The sequence below is a fragment of the Aotus nancymaae genome, unplaced genomic scaffold (genome assembly GCF_030222135.1).
Source record: "Aotus nancymaae isolate 86718 unplaced genomic scaffold, 86718_ANA_hifiasm-v0.15.2.pri h1tg000064l_0, whole genome shotgun sequence".
In the NCBI taxonomy this organism is placed as follows: domain Eukaryota; kingdom Metazoa; phylum Chordata; class Mammalia; order Primates; family Aotidae; genus Aotus; species Aotus nancymaae.
In genome coordinates this window covers 7444076-7462525 of record NW_026988478.1, presented here as the reverse complement: position 1 = coordinate 7462525, position 18450 = coordinate 7444076, and positions in this window count along the sequence as shown.

Genomic DNA, 18450 nt, shown 5'->3' with positions numbered 1-18450 from the left:
AAATTAAAGTATTTTTAAGAAAAGAACTAAGAAACATATCGTCAATTAAAATACCAGGAGTTTAATTTAATTTAATTGATATTAGATTTTTAAACAAATGACATTTATAAATTAACTGAAAATATGAATGGATTGGCTATTTCATGTTAAATTTTTCTGGTTCTTTTTTTGAACAAGATAATATTTTGTTAGTTTTAAAGAGAATACTTTTATTGTAGAAATACAAACTGAAGTAGTTATTGGTGTAATAGTTTAATGACAGAGACTTGGTGTGGATTAAGAGTGGAGGGGAAGTGGCTAAAGGCACGAATAAAGCAGGGTTGGCAGGAGTTGACAGTTGCAGGCACTCGGCAATGTGTGCACAGGCTCATGGTACTGTTCTGTCTACTTTGTATACAATAGACATTTACTTAATAGAAATATTTTAAAAATCTCACAAGAAAACATGCATAACTTCTTAACTATTGTTTTGAGGGATTAAGAAAAAACTACAAAATGGATAGACTAAATTTTTCTGAGTTAATAAAGAGCAATTTGGTGAAAAGTATTCAAATTTTTACTAACATGGATTTTTAAAATATAACTATTTTATTATCTTTAGAAAAAAAAAAGTCATTTTATTAACAAGGGCCTGGGATGCTGATCTTGTCACCATACCTTACATTCCTATCTGTTTAAGTCACAGATGCCGAGATAAAGAAGAGCAACATAATATGTACAGATAAAAAGAAAATGATCTGAGCTAACACCAAATTAAACTAATAAATGACAAACAGCAGCCAGATGCATATGCTAGAATACCACGTGAGATACACAGAGGGGCTGCATCTGGAGTGAGGCCGTTTTATTTTCTGCTTTTTGAAAAGTATTGTAAATAATCACTAAAAGGTATGCTTTTTAGAGAATAAGAATTATAAATACAGGTAAGATCAAAGTGTAAATGGGAGCTAAAAATAAATCCCATTTTCCCCGCTAACCAGTAAAGTCACTCTTTCAGGAGATATTATACTTATTAAGCTATTTGTGAAACTAGGATGAATATATCACACACATGTACTTACACAAATATATGCAAATTATTTTACACTAAAAATTGAAAAGACGATGACATACCAAATGCAAACATCAAGTTTGCCTTTAAAAAATGAAAATCTGGAGGAAAACAGAGCCTCGATGAAACAATAAGGAAGGCTCTCAGGTGTAACTGAAGCTTAAGCTGTATAATAAAAAGGGTTTAAAGCTATTCCAGCTTTAGGCTTTTTACACATCATTAATATCTATGACTTAAAGTCACTTCAAATTAGGCATCCCAGCAGTTAAGTTCACATTTTCCTTGCTTCAAGGAAAGAATAAAAATGTAAGACCAAAAAAATATAAAAAGATTAAAATGCAGCATTTCAATCAATGCTGAAGTATGGAAACATAGGGCAAGATGAAAGAAACTTAAGGGAATATAGAAAAATATTAAATTGAAATTCTGTGACTCTACAAATGTCATCTCACTTCTATATTTTTCAGCTTTGTGGAGATTAGTAATGGTTAAAGGTGTGTTAAATTGTAAACTGTATTGAACAAAGGGGACAAGCCTCTGTATGCTGGTGACATGGACTGCAGACAGACAGAAACAGTCACTAGCTGACTTGGAGTTAAAGTTTTGGAAAGAATGCATTTTAATGAGGAAGGGGAAATGGACATTTCTTATAATGATTTATTCTACGGAGACATTTGGGAGGAAAGTTTTTAATTTAAAATCATATGTCACATATGTTATATTTTGTTCTGCATGGAAGTATATCCAGACAGATTTCTATGCTAGGCGCTATTATTTATGAGTATGAAATAATTGAAACACAAGTTCTGATAACCAAAATTGTTTTAGTGTCAGTTTTTTGCCTTAAAATGTATAAATATGTGGCCCAAAATACAGCAACGGGTAGAAGTCAATTTGAGCTGTGGAGGTTAAGAGAACAGAGAAATAATCTGAAACATCTGGGAGTTCAGCATACAATAACAAAAATTATTGTGATGTAAATCATGGAGATTTATATTATCAGAAAGACACAGGGAAGTCTATTGCGAATGCCTGAAAGATAAAGAGAATATGGAGAAAAGGGCTGAAATTATTTCTTTAATGTTGATTTTGTTACCAAGAGTTTCAATTATTACACAAATAAAATGCAATAGATGTAATGAATTTGGTAATTGCTAAATTTTTTAGTACATTACCTCAGGTCATCTTACCGAAAATTTAATTCAAATTGGCTTGAAAATGAACAGCATCACCTCATAGAAACTATAAGCTTAGCTGAGAGAAGATAAACTAAGAATTCTGATCAAATCAAGGTAAATAGAGTGACTAAAACTGTTAGAGATGCAAAAATCAAAATGTGGTTTATTTCATCACACACTGGGGTCTGTTGGGGGGGCCAAGGGATGGACAGCAGAGGGGTGGGGAGGTTGCAGATGGATAACATGGGGAGAAATGCCAGATGTAGGTGAGGGGGCTGGAGGCAGCAAACCACATTGCCGTGTGTCGACTATGCAACAATCCTCTGCATGATCTGCACATGTACCCCAGAACCTAAAGTATAATAAAAAAAAGTGGCTTATTTTTCCTTGTAAATATATTCTCCTCTTACTGTACGATATTCACTGGGGTGATATTTCCTATTTCCTTTAATAAGAATGACTTGGAAAAGGAGATAACATGCACACTATCTCTAAGTAGATACAGTGGCAGTCTCCTGTTGTGGCTGATAATGAAGTTCATAAGAAGTAAGCAAACAGCACATGCATTTGCAGACAAGAGTAGAAAAGAAAACTCATCTTCAAAACGGCATGTAGATTTTATCAGGATAAATATTGATCTTCATGTGAGATGTGCTAAGAAAAGTTAGGAGTGGAATTGACAGATGCAGTCCTCTGGGCATATGCAGGAAAATCAAATGTATTTCTCCATTCAAAAATAGCTGCATGCAAGTGTATTTGAATTGGCTTAGGAAGTTAAAAATCATGGCCACACCAAAGGCAAGGAGAAGTCTGTTAATATTGAATGCACAGAGGAAAGAAGAAATGTATGATGGAGGAGGAGGGAAGGAGTGACATCAGTGCAGTTGATTGGGAAGACTTTCCTGATTGAAGTAGCGTTAAGTCGTATGAACATTCATGCCATATAGCTCTAAATGCTTTTTCCTTCTTGTAACCAAGCTGCCTAGAGAAAGAAAAGGCTTATTTTTATTCAAGGCAGGCTGCTGGGAGGGTATTAAAAAGAACATTGCAAAGGAGCTGAATAAGAATAAATTCCTCATGACAATTTGGGAAGGCTTAGTGGACATGTAAGGTCCTTTCTCTAATAAGGGCAAGAAAGAAATTATGGCCCAGAGTTAAACCTCCCTAAAAAGGGCTTCTGACACCACTTTATGCATTTTTTCAATACTATAAAAGTAAATGAGAGGATACAAAAGTTTCTACATATAGTAGCTCTCACTCTATTAGATCATCAATAAGAATTTCTTAATCTAACTCCTGTTTTTCCATCTGGCTTTAAGATAGAGATCATAAACTGTCAACTCATGGATGAGTCTGTCTATCAAAACTCCCTCCAAAATTAAAAAGTAAATAAATTTGATGTTAATATTTAAAAATTGAGAGAGAAATTTCAATTTCTGTCTTTTCTTTAGAAATAAAAAAGATGAACTATCTTAGAGCTAAATCAGCTGGAGCTGAGTTATCACAGTCAGCTTTAGATAAAGCAGTCCTTTCAATCTAGGGTATTTTTTTTTCTTTCCCTCTCACTACCTCCCCCTATAGGTACTTGACATCTTGAGTAATGCAAAACCATGGCTGTAATAGTGTACTACATTTTGTAGGCAGAAAATAATTTTTTGTCAACATTTGATAGATAATTTTTTTAAAAAGTTTAGGTTGCATGAAAAGGAGAAATCAGTTAAATAATCATGGCATTTTCTATGTCTAAGGCCAATATTCTGCTGGCTGAAGACATTATTAGAATGCATTTATCTGAGCTGGAGGCTTAGTACATAGGCAAGATGATGTAGGCTCCATAGTCTTTCCAAAACTTAAAAGAAGAAAAGCACTTCATTTAACCAAGCAATAAACAGAATGTTTATATTCTTTTCAAGGTAAGGATGGACATAAACTTCCTTTGTAACACTTGCTGCTTAACTACTCTGGCCAAATCCTGGTAATTTTCCTTTGCTTGTTCAATGTAGTGTTCTTAAAATTTTAAAATAATTAAGCAACTAATAGTTGTCTAGGGTTAAGATTTGACAAGAGGGCAAACATGTGTGGAGGACTGAAAAGCCAATCTGTGTAAAAATGACAACAGCCCGGAAAGTAAAGCAAGACACTGAGAATCCATTTAGCAGCGAACATTCCCCGATTTCTGCTCTGTGATGCAGCTGACCCCTGTACTACATAGGCAATTAAAATTATAAACCATCCACCCAGCTATGTCTTCTTCTGAGAACTACATTGTGCCCTGCAGGCATGCATAGCAAAACCTATTCCCTTCACTCCAACTCTCACCATAACTGAGGAGCAGACTCAGAAAAAGAGAGGCATTGGGTTTCTGCTTCAACCTGCTGGCATTCTGAATCACTTGCATAAAGTTCTGAGACCATTCAAGATAATTCAGCAATAAAACAAATCATTCACTGAGGTTGCCAAAGGGCAATAAAAACGTTACTGGCTTGACTCTAGAAGCACTCCGGGCAGTTTTCCACAAGGTAGGGGTAAAGGGCAGGTGCGAAAAATCACTAAACTCCACCTGGGAGCCCTGGCCAGGGTTTGCCATCAGGTGCCTCTGGCACCCTTGACACCCTCATTACCACTGGCCCAAATACCCCAATTAGACACTAAAAAAAGAGCAAGCCAAGCAAATGCATCAGAAAGACAGATCCCCTGGGAAAGAGGTAAATTCAAATTGATGCAAGGCCTGGAGCCACTGAAGTGAAGTGTTCATATACACTCACAGCAAGAATTTTTGGGGAAAATTAGGTCTTGTTAAGTATGTATAAGGACTGCCAAAGTTATCAGGGCATCATGTTATTCCAAAACTCCAGGGGATTTTTGTCTTTCTATGTCACAGCACCAGGAATCACTGAGAGGTAGTAGACGGCACAGAGGTAGTTAGAAGGTGGAGACAATAAAATCTCAAATCATGCAATATGCAAGCATCTCAAACTTCTGCTTATTCAGAAGAAAGCACAAAACACAAAAACTGAGAAAGTATTCCAATAATGTAAGCTAACACATTTTGGTGTATTTGCTATATTGTTAATTTTCTTGTTAGAATGTCATTATTTTACTTCATTCTTATTTTTATTAGCATAATATGGATTCACATCTCAGGGCAAATACTGTTGTTTACCAGCCATGCAAAGAAATATTTTGACATATTATAAACAATAGCTGCAAGGCAAAATACTCATTTTCCTTTACCCGTAGATCTTTCAGCAATTACCCAATTATCTGATGCTGATTTAAAATGTTATAGAATATGCTGTGTACGTAAAGGATGGAGAAAAGGAAATATTAGGAAAACCCAAGAGGTTTTTTACAGAAAAGCTAACTTTAGTCAAACTTTCCTTTAGACACTATACTGTTTGGGTTAATGTTTTTCTTACTTGGAATTTCTACAATTAATTTGGTCATTAGTTAATATTTATAGAGTACTTTACAATTTCCTCATGTTTTACAACCACTGCTTAGTTTTTCTTTACAGCATTCCCAAAAGGTGTAAGCAGTAAAATTTCTTGCCAGGAATAAAACAGGAAATTCTGAAGTGCCATGAGAAAGGATATTCTTATAAGGTGTTTTTAGGTGGTGAATAGAGCAAGTCAGTCAGGTGCTTATCCATTTTACAGACTTAATTTGGAGTAAATTCTGACAACATTTATTTGAACTCAGCTGTGACAAAAATTTTCCATGGTTTAATTATGATTCAGGATAACAAGTCCTGACAAAGAACTAGAGTTTAATATTAACGGTCTTGAAATCAAGTCTAGAGTTGGAAAAACCTAGTGATGTCAGCAATTTCAGAATAGCTCAAAAAGGCAGGCCATCTCAGACAGACGGGGAATGAGTTAAGGTTATCTAAATATTCCCTTTCTTCAACTTTTTCCAGTTTAATGTCTTTGGGTACAGAAATATAATTTTTTTTCTATATACAAAATCCACCAGGCTTCAGAATGAGCCCATTTCCTGATTCAGCCCTCAGTAGAAATGAAGAAATTTGGTTACAAACTGTTTCTAAATTTGAAGAGCAATAATGCTACATGTATTATGACTACTGGCTTTTCCCACAGAAGTGCTTTTTTCTTTTCTTTTCTTTTTTTATTGTTCTTTGGGCTCTGGGATACATGTGTACACCATGCAATCCTGCAGGATTGTTGCATAGGTGCATACATGCCATGGTAGTTTGCTGTCTCCATCCCCCACCACACTCCTACATCAGGCATTTCTCCCAGTGCTATCCATCCCCATTCTCCCACCCTCCACCCCCCCACCTAGCCCAGTGAGTGTTGGTCTCTTCCCTGTACCCAGGTGTTCGCATTGTTCATCACCCGCCTATGAGTGAAAGCATGCAGTGTTTGGTTTTCTGTTCTTGTGTCAGTTTGCTGAGAATGATGTTTTCCAGATTCATCCTTGTCCCTACAAAGGACAAGAACTTGTCATTTTTATGGCTGCATAGTATTCCATGGTGTATATGTACCACATTTTCTTTGTCCAGTCTATCACTGATGGGCATTTGGGTTGGTTCCAGGTCTTTGCTATGGTAAACAGCGCCACAACAAACATACATGTTCATGTGCCTTTATAATAAAATGATTTATAATCCTTTGGGTATACACTCAGAAGTGGGATTGCTAGGTCAAATAGAATTTCTATTTCTAGATCCTTGAGGAATCACCACACAGCTTTCCATAATGGTTGAACTAATTTACACTCCCACGAACAGTGTAAAATTGTTCCTTTTTCTCCACATCCTCTCAAGCATCTGTTGTCTCCTGACTTTTTAATGAGTGCCATTCTAACTGGCGTGAGACAGTATCTCAATGTGGTTTTGATTTGCATTTCTCTAATGACCAATGATGAGGAGCATTTTTTCATATGTTTGTTGGCCACATATATGTCCTTTTGAAAAGCGTCTGTTCACATCCTTCGCCTACTTTTGAATGGGTTTGGTTTTTTTTTTTTGTAAATCTGCTTTAGTTCTTTGTAGATTCTGGATATTAGCCCTTTGTCAGATGGTAGACTGCAAAAATTTTTTCCCATTCTGTTGGTTGCCGGTTCACTCTAATGATTGTTTCTTTTGCTGTGCAGAAGCTCTTAAGTTTAATTAAATCCCATTTGTCTATTTTGGACCTAGGCACAGGCAAGGACTTCATGACTAAAACACCAAAAGCAACAGCAACAAAAACCAAAATAAACAAATGAGAAGTATTTTTTTCTTAGGCCAAATGCCCTCAATTGAGCATTGTGCCTTCCACTTCCAGGCTTGACTGGGACTGATTAGAATAATTCCTACACATTATGCCATAGCAGAGATAGTTTTTAAAGAAAATAATGGTAGTGATGGATAGAGACCAATACTGAACTCGATAAAAGCCACAATGGCACTAGTACAATGCAGCTGATTTTAGCAAACATTAAATGAGTATCTACTATATGCTTAAGACTGTGCAGTGGATTGTTCATGGAAAAATAAAAATGATTCCTACATGCAAGATTGAAATATATTATGGAGATAGAAATGCATTTTAAGCAATCAACACAAAAAAAGTATAAAGTGTGCAGTGTAGACAGAATTAAGAGACAAGTCAATTTGATGTAGGAAATATTCTAATAGAAGAAATCTCACCTAAACTGAAACTTGAAGGAGTCTACCTAAGAAGAGAAGAAAACCATATTATCACTAAAAGAAGCAGCAATTTAAAAATCTAAATAATTCGAGTGTCCCTATTTTCAGATACTAGGTGATATCTGAAAATCCTCTTCAACTCTTAGGTTAGTAACGGAAAATATCTACATGTAACAGGTGTTCATGCTGGTAAGCAAATAAATTTAAGTTGACTAGGTTAGAGAAATTTTTTCTTCTATCTTGTATAAAGGATATAATTGTTCCATGTGTGAACTTTAGTCTGGCTTAGAGATGAATTTAAAAAGACAATGAGCAATGGTGTGGAGTGCAAGGTCAGTAATCTAATGTTAATAAAAACACAAAGACAATCTCTGAGAACAGAGACAGGATGATAGGAAGGTGGTGATTTAATAAAAGAATATTTTAAGACAAAGAGTAAATCAAATTAGATAAAGTCCATTAAAGATAAATCTATTAATAATTAATGAGAAATAATGACAATTACACCATACTTAAGTAACTCTGTCTTCTTAAGTTGTTCCTTAAGATTTCTTTGTTTCTTGACCCTCTTGTTTTCTTAGCTATTTTATAAACTCTCCCTGCTATTGGTTATGTGTTCACTAGCTTCAATTCTTTAGAACATATACAATTATGAACAGATATGGGCCCCATATTTACTTTTCTGTTCTTGAACTCTCCACTGAATGTTGCAATAGATCATCCCCCATTAATTATATTTAAAAAAGAATTTCTACATTTCTTCCAAACACAGACCTTCTACAGCCATCCTCTGTGTCCTTTATTTCAAGGCTAAAGGTGGTCTAAGTTTTTATTTCTCTTAACAGGTTCCTTATGGCAGTATCTCACCTAACCTCTCTGACTCCAATCTCTCCCACCTTTATATTAATATTTAAACCAAATGTTTTATAAAGCCACTACACTGTTGCTAAAATATAAGCAATATTATATGTCTCTGGAACATATTCCAAATTTCATAATATAGCATTGAAGATGACGCCTTCTCTCTTTTCAAATCTCTTTTTCCAAATGCCAAACAACCCCTAGTGTCTTTCTGTTTCCAGAATATGATCTGTACTTTCCAATACTAGCTGTTACTACAGATACTAGGCGACATCTGAAAATCCTCTTCAACTTTGTCCACTTGGAAAAGTTTCTATTATGTTAAAACTAGGCTAAGAAGCCATCTTCTTTGAATGCTGACCCAGATTTAAGCAGTCACTCCTCTAACTAACAATAGATTTACCTATATTTACATCTAGTTATACCATCAATTTATCAAATGACTACTATACTCACATATGATTGCACTTTACTGAAGTTCATCAAACTCTATGAATGCTGATCCACATATTTCAGACACATAGCTGCTCAGTAAGTGTTATGAGACTATAATTGTGATCTTTCTTCTAACCTATAGAAAGATTATAATTTCCTGGAAGATAATAATTTCTAAAGTAAGGAATAATATGTACTTGTCCAATTTTTCATAAGCCTATATATTTTGTGATTATGGGATTCTTCCTACTCTTCCTACTCACACTCTGTATGATCCCAATTCATTAGGCAACAAAAAAGATAAATAAAAACAAACAAACAAAAAGACTCTGCAATCTAATTACAAGGTTTCTATGACAGAAAGAAAAATAAACAAACAAAAAAGTGGACTGAGCACCACTGTAATGTTATGGATATAGCAGCTGTTCTACACATGCTGATTACACAGATTTCTAAAATAATTATTTAATATAACTATATTAGAAAAATGTTTATATAAAGTAGAATACCAGACTCCAATAAAGCTTGAGTTTTTAGGAAAACTAGATGATATGGTAAGAGTTCAGGCACTGGAGTCAAATAGAACAACTTATGTCTAACTTTTCAAAATTCCTGAACCTCATATGGTTATTATAAAGATTAATGAAATAATGCATGCAGAAATGTTGGCATGCACTTCCCTATTTGGATTGTTATTATGATTATAATTGCATTATTTAAAGACTGGAGAAAATAGAGAGAATCAGACAGACTTATATTTAAATACTTGCCAGCTGTGTGACCTAGGATAGTTATCAACTTCATTGAATCTCCTTTACAAAAATTATATCTACAATTCATATTAGATACAACTTTATAGTTTAAAAATGATATAGACATGTATTAATCTAGTCTCACATTGCAATTAAGAAATACCTGAGACTGGGTAATTTATAATGAAGAGTTTTAATTGACTCATGGTTCCACAGGCTATACAGGAAGCATGCTCGCATATGCTTGGCTTCTTGGGAGATCTCAGGAAACACACAATCATCACTGAAGGCAAAGTGGGAGAAGATATGACTTTCATGGCAGGAGTAAGAGAGAGGCAGGGGAGGTGCTATACACTTTTAAACAATCAGATCTCAGGAGCACGCACTCACTATCATGAGAACAGCTCCAAGGGGATGGTGCTAACCCATTTATGAGAAACTGCCTCCATGATCCAATCATCTCCCACCAGGCCCCATCTCCAACATTGGGGATTACAATTCGACATGAGATTTGGGTGGGAACACAGATTGAAACCATAACAAGACATTACAACTAGCATGAAAGCTGGTAGACAGCAGATACAAAAAATATTTTTTTAATTTAAAAGTTATTTTTTTTCTTTTCTTCTCATGCAAAAGGCCAATCTTTTATTTTTACTTTCATTGATTTAACTTCTGTAAATACAGTAGATTCTGTCTTAATTTCATCAGAATTTGCTTATTTCCTCATAATAAGTATAAATTTCTCAGTGTTAATTCTGGCTGGAGGCACTTCAGTAGAATAATGTTAGGGTTCTAATTTTTCTAAAATAAACAATAAATAAACAGAAATGTTGATCTATGAGATACATAATTATGCTACTCCAAAAGATGCTTTCAAAGTATAGCTTCTTTGATTTTATAAAGTGTAGCTCAAAAGTCCTTAAAACTCCACAAATTTTTGTCTCCTCTACTCCATTTGTTTTTAAATTCATCCCTATTATTAGCTCATTTCCAATGTATTTCAGTAATTTTTAGATTTAAAGAGGGTAAAATCTTGTGAACAACAAAGTTCCACTGTTCTAATTGTGTTCTTGATGATTCAGATATACAACCCTGATATTTTTCACCAATTCTGAAAGAAAAGACAAGTATGGAGTATTCAAAAAGTGAAGAGAAATAGAAATTTCACTAATTTATTAAACTTTATTAAACTCTACTAATTCTACTAGTATGCTATTAAATTGTTTGTATGATATACACATTTTTGGTTATCACATTATATCTACCAGATATAATGACACATTTATCTTCATGATTTCAGATATAACCAAAAATTCAGACTGTCTTAACTAGTAGGCCGTATGTGTCTTCCTTCAGTGGAATCAATGTTTTGAGGAGATTAAATAGAACAATTTTAACTACATCCGAGGGTATGTGAATATTTGATCCATAAATCTTCTTCCTAGACAGGCTAGAGGAGACTTTTCTTACTCTATCTCATTGATTTTGTTTTTTAAATTTAGGTCAACTGGCAAAAATGGAAAAGGACATCAAGCATTTCTTTTCTACATCAGGACTACATTCTGCAGCATCTCTTCTCCTGCAAATATCACTTATGACAGTTAGAAAAAAAAACTATTTTGATTAATGACCTTATTTGAAGAAAAATGAGATTGATTAATAAACTTTTTCCTGTGGAGTGTCAGCTTTGGAGCAAGGCCCCTTGATGGCAGTTTATGGGTATTTATGATCTCTAAGTACCTGCTAAGCTTCCCAAATACACACTGACTATAAGTTTGTCATGATTCATTGATTTAAAAGTCTTTTACATAGTTTTACAGAGGAACAATTTAATACCAAATGTTGTCAGTAATATTGCCTTCTTCACAAGTCACAGCTTTCATAAAGTTCAACCTCAACCTCTTTTCCTATACATATTGACTATCAGCATGACTTCAGCTGGATCCAGCTAAAAGGTACTATTTAGTGTTTTACTGCAAGTTCCTCTCCTCTTACTATTCTCAAGTTATTAACTACTCAACTATCTGACTATGATGTATCTAGTTGTGGTCAAAACATGATTGATTAGAAATCCTTAATTGATCATTAAATGTCTCAGTCATTGCCAAAAAAGTTCTATGTGTGTATTGAGATACATATTCATTGCTCCATCAAGAAGTTTATAATTTTGCTTGTAAGAGCTTCAAGGTCATCCAAAGGTGAAATTATTGTCTTTCTATGTCTTTCTGGGGCACAATTATGCCTACATATGTGTCCCTCTAGACTCCCAGGTATATGTCAGAGATTTACAAAGCCCCATATGAACAACTCATTTGCCAATTTTTAAAAAGGTTTTTGGTCACCTATTGTTAGTCCTAACTGTTATCACAGCTGCAGACACTGAAATATTAACCAATTGCTGCTGATTGTTTTTGACAAACATCCAAGGAATAAGGTTGAAGAAAGAATAAGGCCATTGGCACAGAGCAAGCACTGATTCAGGTGAAACAGACACAAGTTCCAACAATGGAGTTTTTCAGGGAACTGGCATACAAGTTAAATAAAGACAAGGCTCTGGGGATGGGACTTTTAATGAGTTCTAAACATGTTTTGCCCCTCCAGTGGTTGCCAGGGTACTGGTTTCCACAGCTACTGTGGTTGCAAAGCTATTGGTTTTCAAAGATACTGCTGATCTTCAGAGATGGGAATAGGGAAAGGAAAAATTAAACCACCACACAGTTTGCTGTTTTTACTACGATTCAGCTGTTTTCCTTGAATAAATGTTCCTTGGATTGTTGTAAACCTTCATTCAATTTCCAAAGTACTAAAGGAGTTGATTTTTCACAATTTTTGCCATTCATCATTTGTTCTTTAGAAGAATGAATTTAGGGGGGTCTTTACATTGAGGTGAAAGTCCGAAACCTAGCATCTATGGTAAAGTACTTCCAGAACACTTTCAGTATTCTGGAAGTATGTGTCATGCTACTGGCCCAGATTCCACACCTGCCAAGGGTGAGCCAGGTACAGAGTGGCAAGGGGTGTGTGAGCAAGTGAGCACAGAGTTTGAGGCTGCAACTATACCAGATGTACCACAAGCAGCTTCCACTGTGGGCACCAGCAGTTGGACAAGGGGAATACAATGGCACCCAAGAGTTTGAAGATGCCAGGAACTGCAGAGTCCAAAAGATGGTATTACAGAGTGTCACAGACTTGGCTTGGGGATCCCCAAGGTCTGGGCTCCCAGAAGACCCACAGCTCTTCCCTCTCTCCTTCTAGTAACCTGCAACATGGCAAGTGGGAGGTGTGTTTCGGCATTGTTTGTTTTATAGCTCTTTCAGTCCCACCATTTGGCAGGACCTGAGTCCTTGTCCCATGTCTGGGAAGAATGAGGTAGGTGGCCAACTGGAGGGTAAGCAAGTCAGAGAGAAGATTCATTGAGTGACATAGCAGCTCTCAGGAGACCTGAAGTAGGTAGCTTCTTTCTGCAGGCAGGTTGTCCCAACAAGTGTCCAGCTCTCAGCAGAGAGGAGACCCATAGTGGGTAGCTCCTTTCTGCAGGCAAGTCCTAATGAATATAAAGGAGATCTGAAGTAGGTGGCTCCTATCTGCAGGCAGATCATCCAACGAGTGTCTGAGTCTGGCTGAGTCTGGGGTTTCTATGGGCTCAGAAGGGAGTAGTGCATGCTGATTAGTCCATGAGCAGCCATGGGTAAGGCTGGAAAAAGCACCATATGTTCTCCCTCTGGGTCATGGACTCCACCCAGAACTGGCAGCCTGGTACCCAGGCTTCAGGCTATCCCTGGCTTGAAGGTGGGCTTCACTGGGAACCTGCTCCTTCCCACCTAGGAACCTATCTGCCTTCTGCCACTACCAACATAACGTCCATGGCGTCCAGCCTGTTTGCACTGAGGGGATCCTGCAGGACCATGTCAAGCTGTCCTCAGAACTCCCAGGCTCCTTCCCACACTTGCCAGTGCCCAAAATCTGGAGGGGGCTAAGGTAGCAAGGGCTGCCCTAAATGCACACACACTTGAGAAGGTTGCAACAGTGCCCGGACTAAGCCACAACTTTGCTCTGAAATCGGAGTGGTCACTGGGAGCAGAGAGAGACTATGGAGTAGAAGTAGGCACTTCTGAACCTATGGGGACAGGGGCGATTTCTGGACCCCAGAAAGCTCATAGATGCCAAGGTCCAGAGCTGTGGCTGGGTGGCTGCACCTGCACCCAGGAGCACAGGGCTCCTACTTGCTAACTCAGTAAGGGGTGGTGCTCCTGCCTGCTCATTGCCCCCTCTGGTTTCATGGAGCATGCAGTCCTGGCCACACCTTCCCTGCTGCAGCTAGCATCACCACAGCAGCTGCTCCAGATGGTCCACCACCACCATCATTAGTAGTCATAAAACTTAAGACATGATTGTGGCTGTAACAATCATCTTATCCAACTATACATTTTACAGATAAGAACCTGATGGATGGATCCATCCATCAGGATCATCCATCCATCAGGATCATCCATCCATCAGGATCATCCATCAGGTTCTTATCTGTAAAAATGTGTAGTTGGATTTCCATCAGTAAATCACAACATAGGAACTACCAGAGCCAAGTTATTGTTCTTCTCTATCTTTCATCCCAATTTCAAAATCAGTTTGTTAATTAGTATCTATCAAATGTTAGGCATATCTTCAATTAATCACCCTGGAATATATAGAAGGTAGATATGTATCTTAGTCCCTTTGTGCTGCTATGGAAAAATATCACAGACTGGATATTTATAAATCAGTAGACTTTTTTTTCTAACAATTCTGGAGGTTGGGAAGTCCAGGATCAAGGGATTGGAATTTGGTGTCTGATGAGGGACTTTTTGCTGCATCCTCACATAGCAGAAGAGGCAAACACTGGCTGTGTCCTCACATGATATAAGGAGGAAGGGAAAAAAGATCCTAGGTTAGTTCCCTTCAGCCCTTTTATAAGCATAAATCCATCCAGCAGAACAGAACCCTCATAATTTCATTACTTCCCATAGGGTCCCACCCCTTAATACCACCACAATGGGGATTATGTTTCAACACACAAATTTTGGGGAACACCCAGATCATAGCAATATAACTAGAAAAATGGCATTTTTTTGCTTATAAATTTATAAACTAAAGAATAATTAGGACTCATATGCCTGAAATATAAAAAACACATAACTAATACGGTCAAAAATGGTAAATATATAGGAATTTGATTATTTATATTTGTGGTTTTGAAACGACTGGCATAATTAACATAGTCATAATAAGGCACTTATGTCAAGCTCATGAATCTGGGCTCTTAGGAATCCCTTCAGTTTAACTCATGACAGCCATCTTTGCCAAAGCACCTATAGTCTTTCCCAAATTCTTTAGCTAGAGTCATGCTTCTGTAGCATGTTACTTATAGGTTTCTTACAGTACATAGCACTTAATGATGTAAGTAATCTTCTTATCTACCTGCCTTTCTCACTAGACTGTGCTCATCTCTGAAAACAAAGGCTGTATTCTAAGGTCTAAAGAATATACATAGCATTTATTTAACAATTATTTATTGAATAGATGAATAAAATCATGCTTAAATTTACCTTCTACTTGCTTGGGCAAATAGAGACTTGGAATGGATGTAATCCTGTAAACTTCATCTTTGAGGTGAATGTGGGTGGATTTAAATCAATGGATTGTGTCACTGACATTCAGGGAAAAGGTTGAATTCAGCTACTTGAAGTAAAAATGTAACTTTTAAAAAACTGCTGGTAAATTGTTTTCTTAGATAAGCACAAGTACCAGAACTGTTCCTGCTAGAGCCAAGGAATGAATAAATCTTCTGCTCATATCAGGTAACTTAACTCCTACATATGCAAAGACAGTGAGCCAGGAATTAAGGGGTATGGATTAAGAATGACCTTCTTCCCTGTCCTGTCCCTGTCCTGTCCCTGTCCTGCTATCATCAGCTGTGCCCTGAAGACCTCTCAAGCCATTTGCTTTCATACAAAGATGAATAATAGGCATTCTCAGAGGATGATACATAATCACCTTTGCCTATTATTTTAAATTTGGTGTTAGCAGTGTATACAAAGTCTTCTCTCATGGTAGAAATAAGGCCAAAAGATTTCACTGCTGTAAATTATCCACTGTAGAGATATTTCTATTCATATTTATAATTTACCATAATAAAAGCAATATATCTCCAAGTGACAAAAGCAGACATTAAATGTAGAAACTTAGATTTCACAAATATTACAGATATAATGAAATGAGAAGGTTAAAAAGAAGGTATGCCTTATCAAGAATATAATTATTCACCCAATTAATGAGTGAACCCCATTTTCAAACCTCAGAACGAATTTTAAATATAGTATTTTTGCTTCTATAAGAATAGTCTTATAAGAAGTAGTTTCTTATGAAAAATCCTTGGGGACTGTACATTTATAAAGCTAAATCACATTATGCTATCTATATGGTCCATCCATTGTTTTTAAAAATGCCAGATCACCTATTTTGAGCTCTAGGCTGCCTCATTAAAATTATATAGTTATGAATTAGTTGATACTGCTTTGGGAGCACTTAGTGTCCCATTCTTGTTATTAAATACTATCAAGGTTTATTATTATTTTTTTTATTATTAGCATCCTGTCTTCAGTCACTCACTTGTTTTTATTTTAACTTTAACGTTATCTAATAACTTTAACAGTCCATGGGGGAAAAGTAAGTCCCCACAACATTCTCTATTGCTATCTTTCTGCCCAGTTAGATGAAAAAAAGAGAGTCTATTGCTTTGCATTTAGTCAACATAACTTCATTCTTTCCATCTCAGAGGCCCTAGAATCTATTTTTCAGCAGACATGTAAATAAATGTTTCCTGAGAATGGTAAAGATACTTGCACATATGTTGTTGGCCAATGCTAATGTTACAGCAGGTAGTCAGGCAGACATGAGTATGGTAGGAGAGGGCCCCCATCCACCATGAATGTCAGGCAACCATCAGGTGATGGTCACGTGGTCAGGCAGTTACTAAACTGTCCTTTTGAATAATAATTGGTTGTAGCCAGTGCCAGGGAAAGGCAGTATGCCAATAAACAGAAACACCTGAAACTGGTGATCAGCAGCTTCTAGATAAGATCTCAGGAGTTGGGCCACTAGGCTCAAGCATGCGCATTAAGAGGCAAAATGGCCACGTTTAGCTGGTATATAACATACTAGAGTCATTCAACTGGTAAAGGGAGAGTGTCTCAAGTGAGCATCTATAAAATTTCAGTAAATACACTGCATGCACTCCCCTCCCAAGTGCTGGCAGGCCACTGTGCATGCAACACTTCACCCCAAGGGGTGAATCAGGGGAGAAGGAAACGCAACATCCTGAGGCATGCCAACGTATGAAATCCCAAGTCAAAGGTCAAACCACACACTGGATCTCTCAAGTCACCCACCTGGTCCTATTTTAAGTGTATTTTACTTTCATTCCTGCTCTGAAGCTTTTCAATAAAATTTCATTCCTGCTTTGAAACTTGCCTCCATCTCTCCTTCTGCCTTGTGCCCTTCAGTCAAATTCTTTCTTCTAAGGAGGCAAGAATTGAGGTTGCTGATAACCTGTATGGATTTGCCACTGGTAACATATGTTGGTGTTGCATGACTCAGATACGTTCTACTGTTAACACTTTCACCTGCCACTACCATGGGAAAATATAAAATAAGATTATTCTGATTTGCTACATATGTTATACTATAAACATGGAGTTCCAAATAGGGAACATCTATTTCTAATTTCCTTTAGTGTTTTGTTTCTGTTTTGTCTTGATTTTTTTTTTTTTTTTTTTGAGACAGGGTCTCATTATATCACCCAGGCTGGATTGCAGTGGCATTATCTCAGCTCACTGCAACCTCGACCTCCCAAGTTTAAGCAATTCTCCCACCTCAACTTCCTGACTAACTGGGACTACAGACGCATGTCACACGTCCAGCTAATGTTTGTATTTCTTGGTAGAAACCAGGTTTCATCATGATGGCCAGACTGGTCTCGAACTTCTGACCTCAAGTGATCCACCCATCTCAGTCTCCAAAAGTGCTGAGATTACAGGTGTGAGCCACTGTATCCAGCCAGTACCTTGTTTTATTACATATGTGTGCTATATTGTGTTTTTGTTCCTTCTTAAACTAATATTTTTCTTACACTTTCTCCCAAATATATCTCTGAACATCTATGAATACAAAGTGTTATCCTATAAACCATTATCTAGACAAAGTTGTAGCCAAATACAATGTGGTTAGAAGGATGAAATGACAAATTAGGAAATATCAAAAGTAAAATTCTGTCAAAATTTTGTGTGCTGCTCTGATGTTTTCATTCTTTTAAGGATAAAATCGTAAAATGTTTCTTTCCTAATTTTTCACATAATATCACCAGTGGCTGAGATCACCCAGACTTAACCTATTATAGTCTGGGTGATCTCAGTCACTGGTGATATTATAGTTTGAATCACCCAGACTTAAACTCAGAAATGATTTTCGTTAGACAAAAAA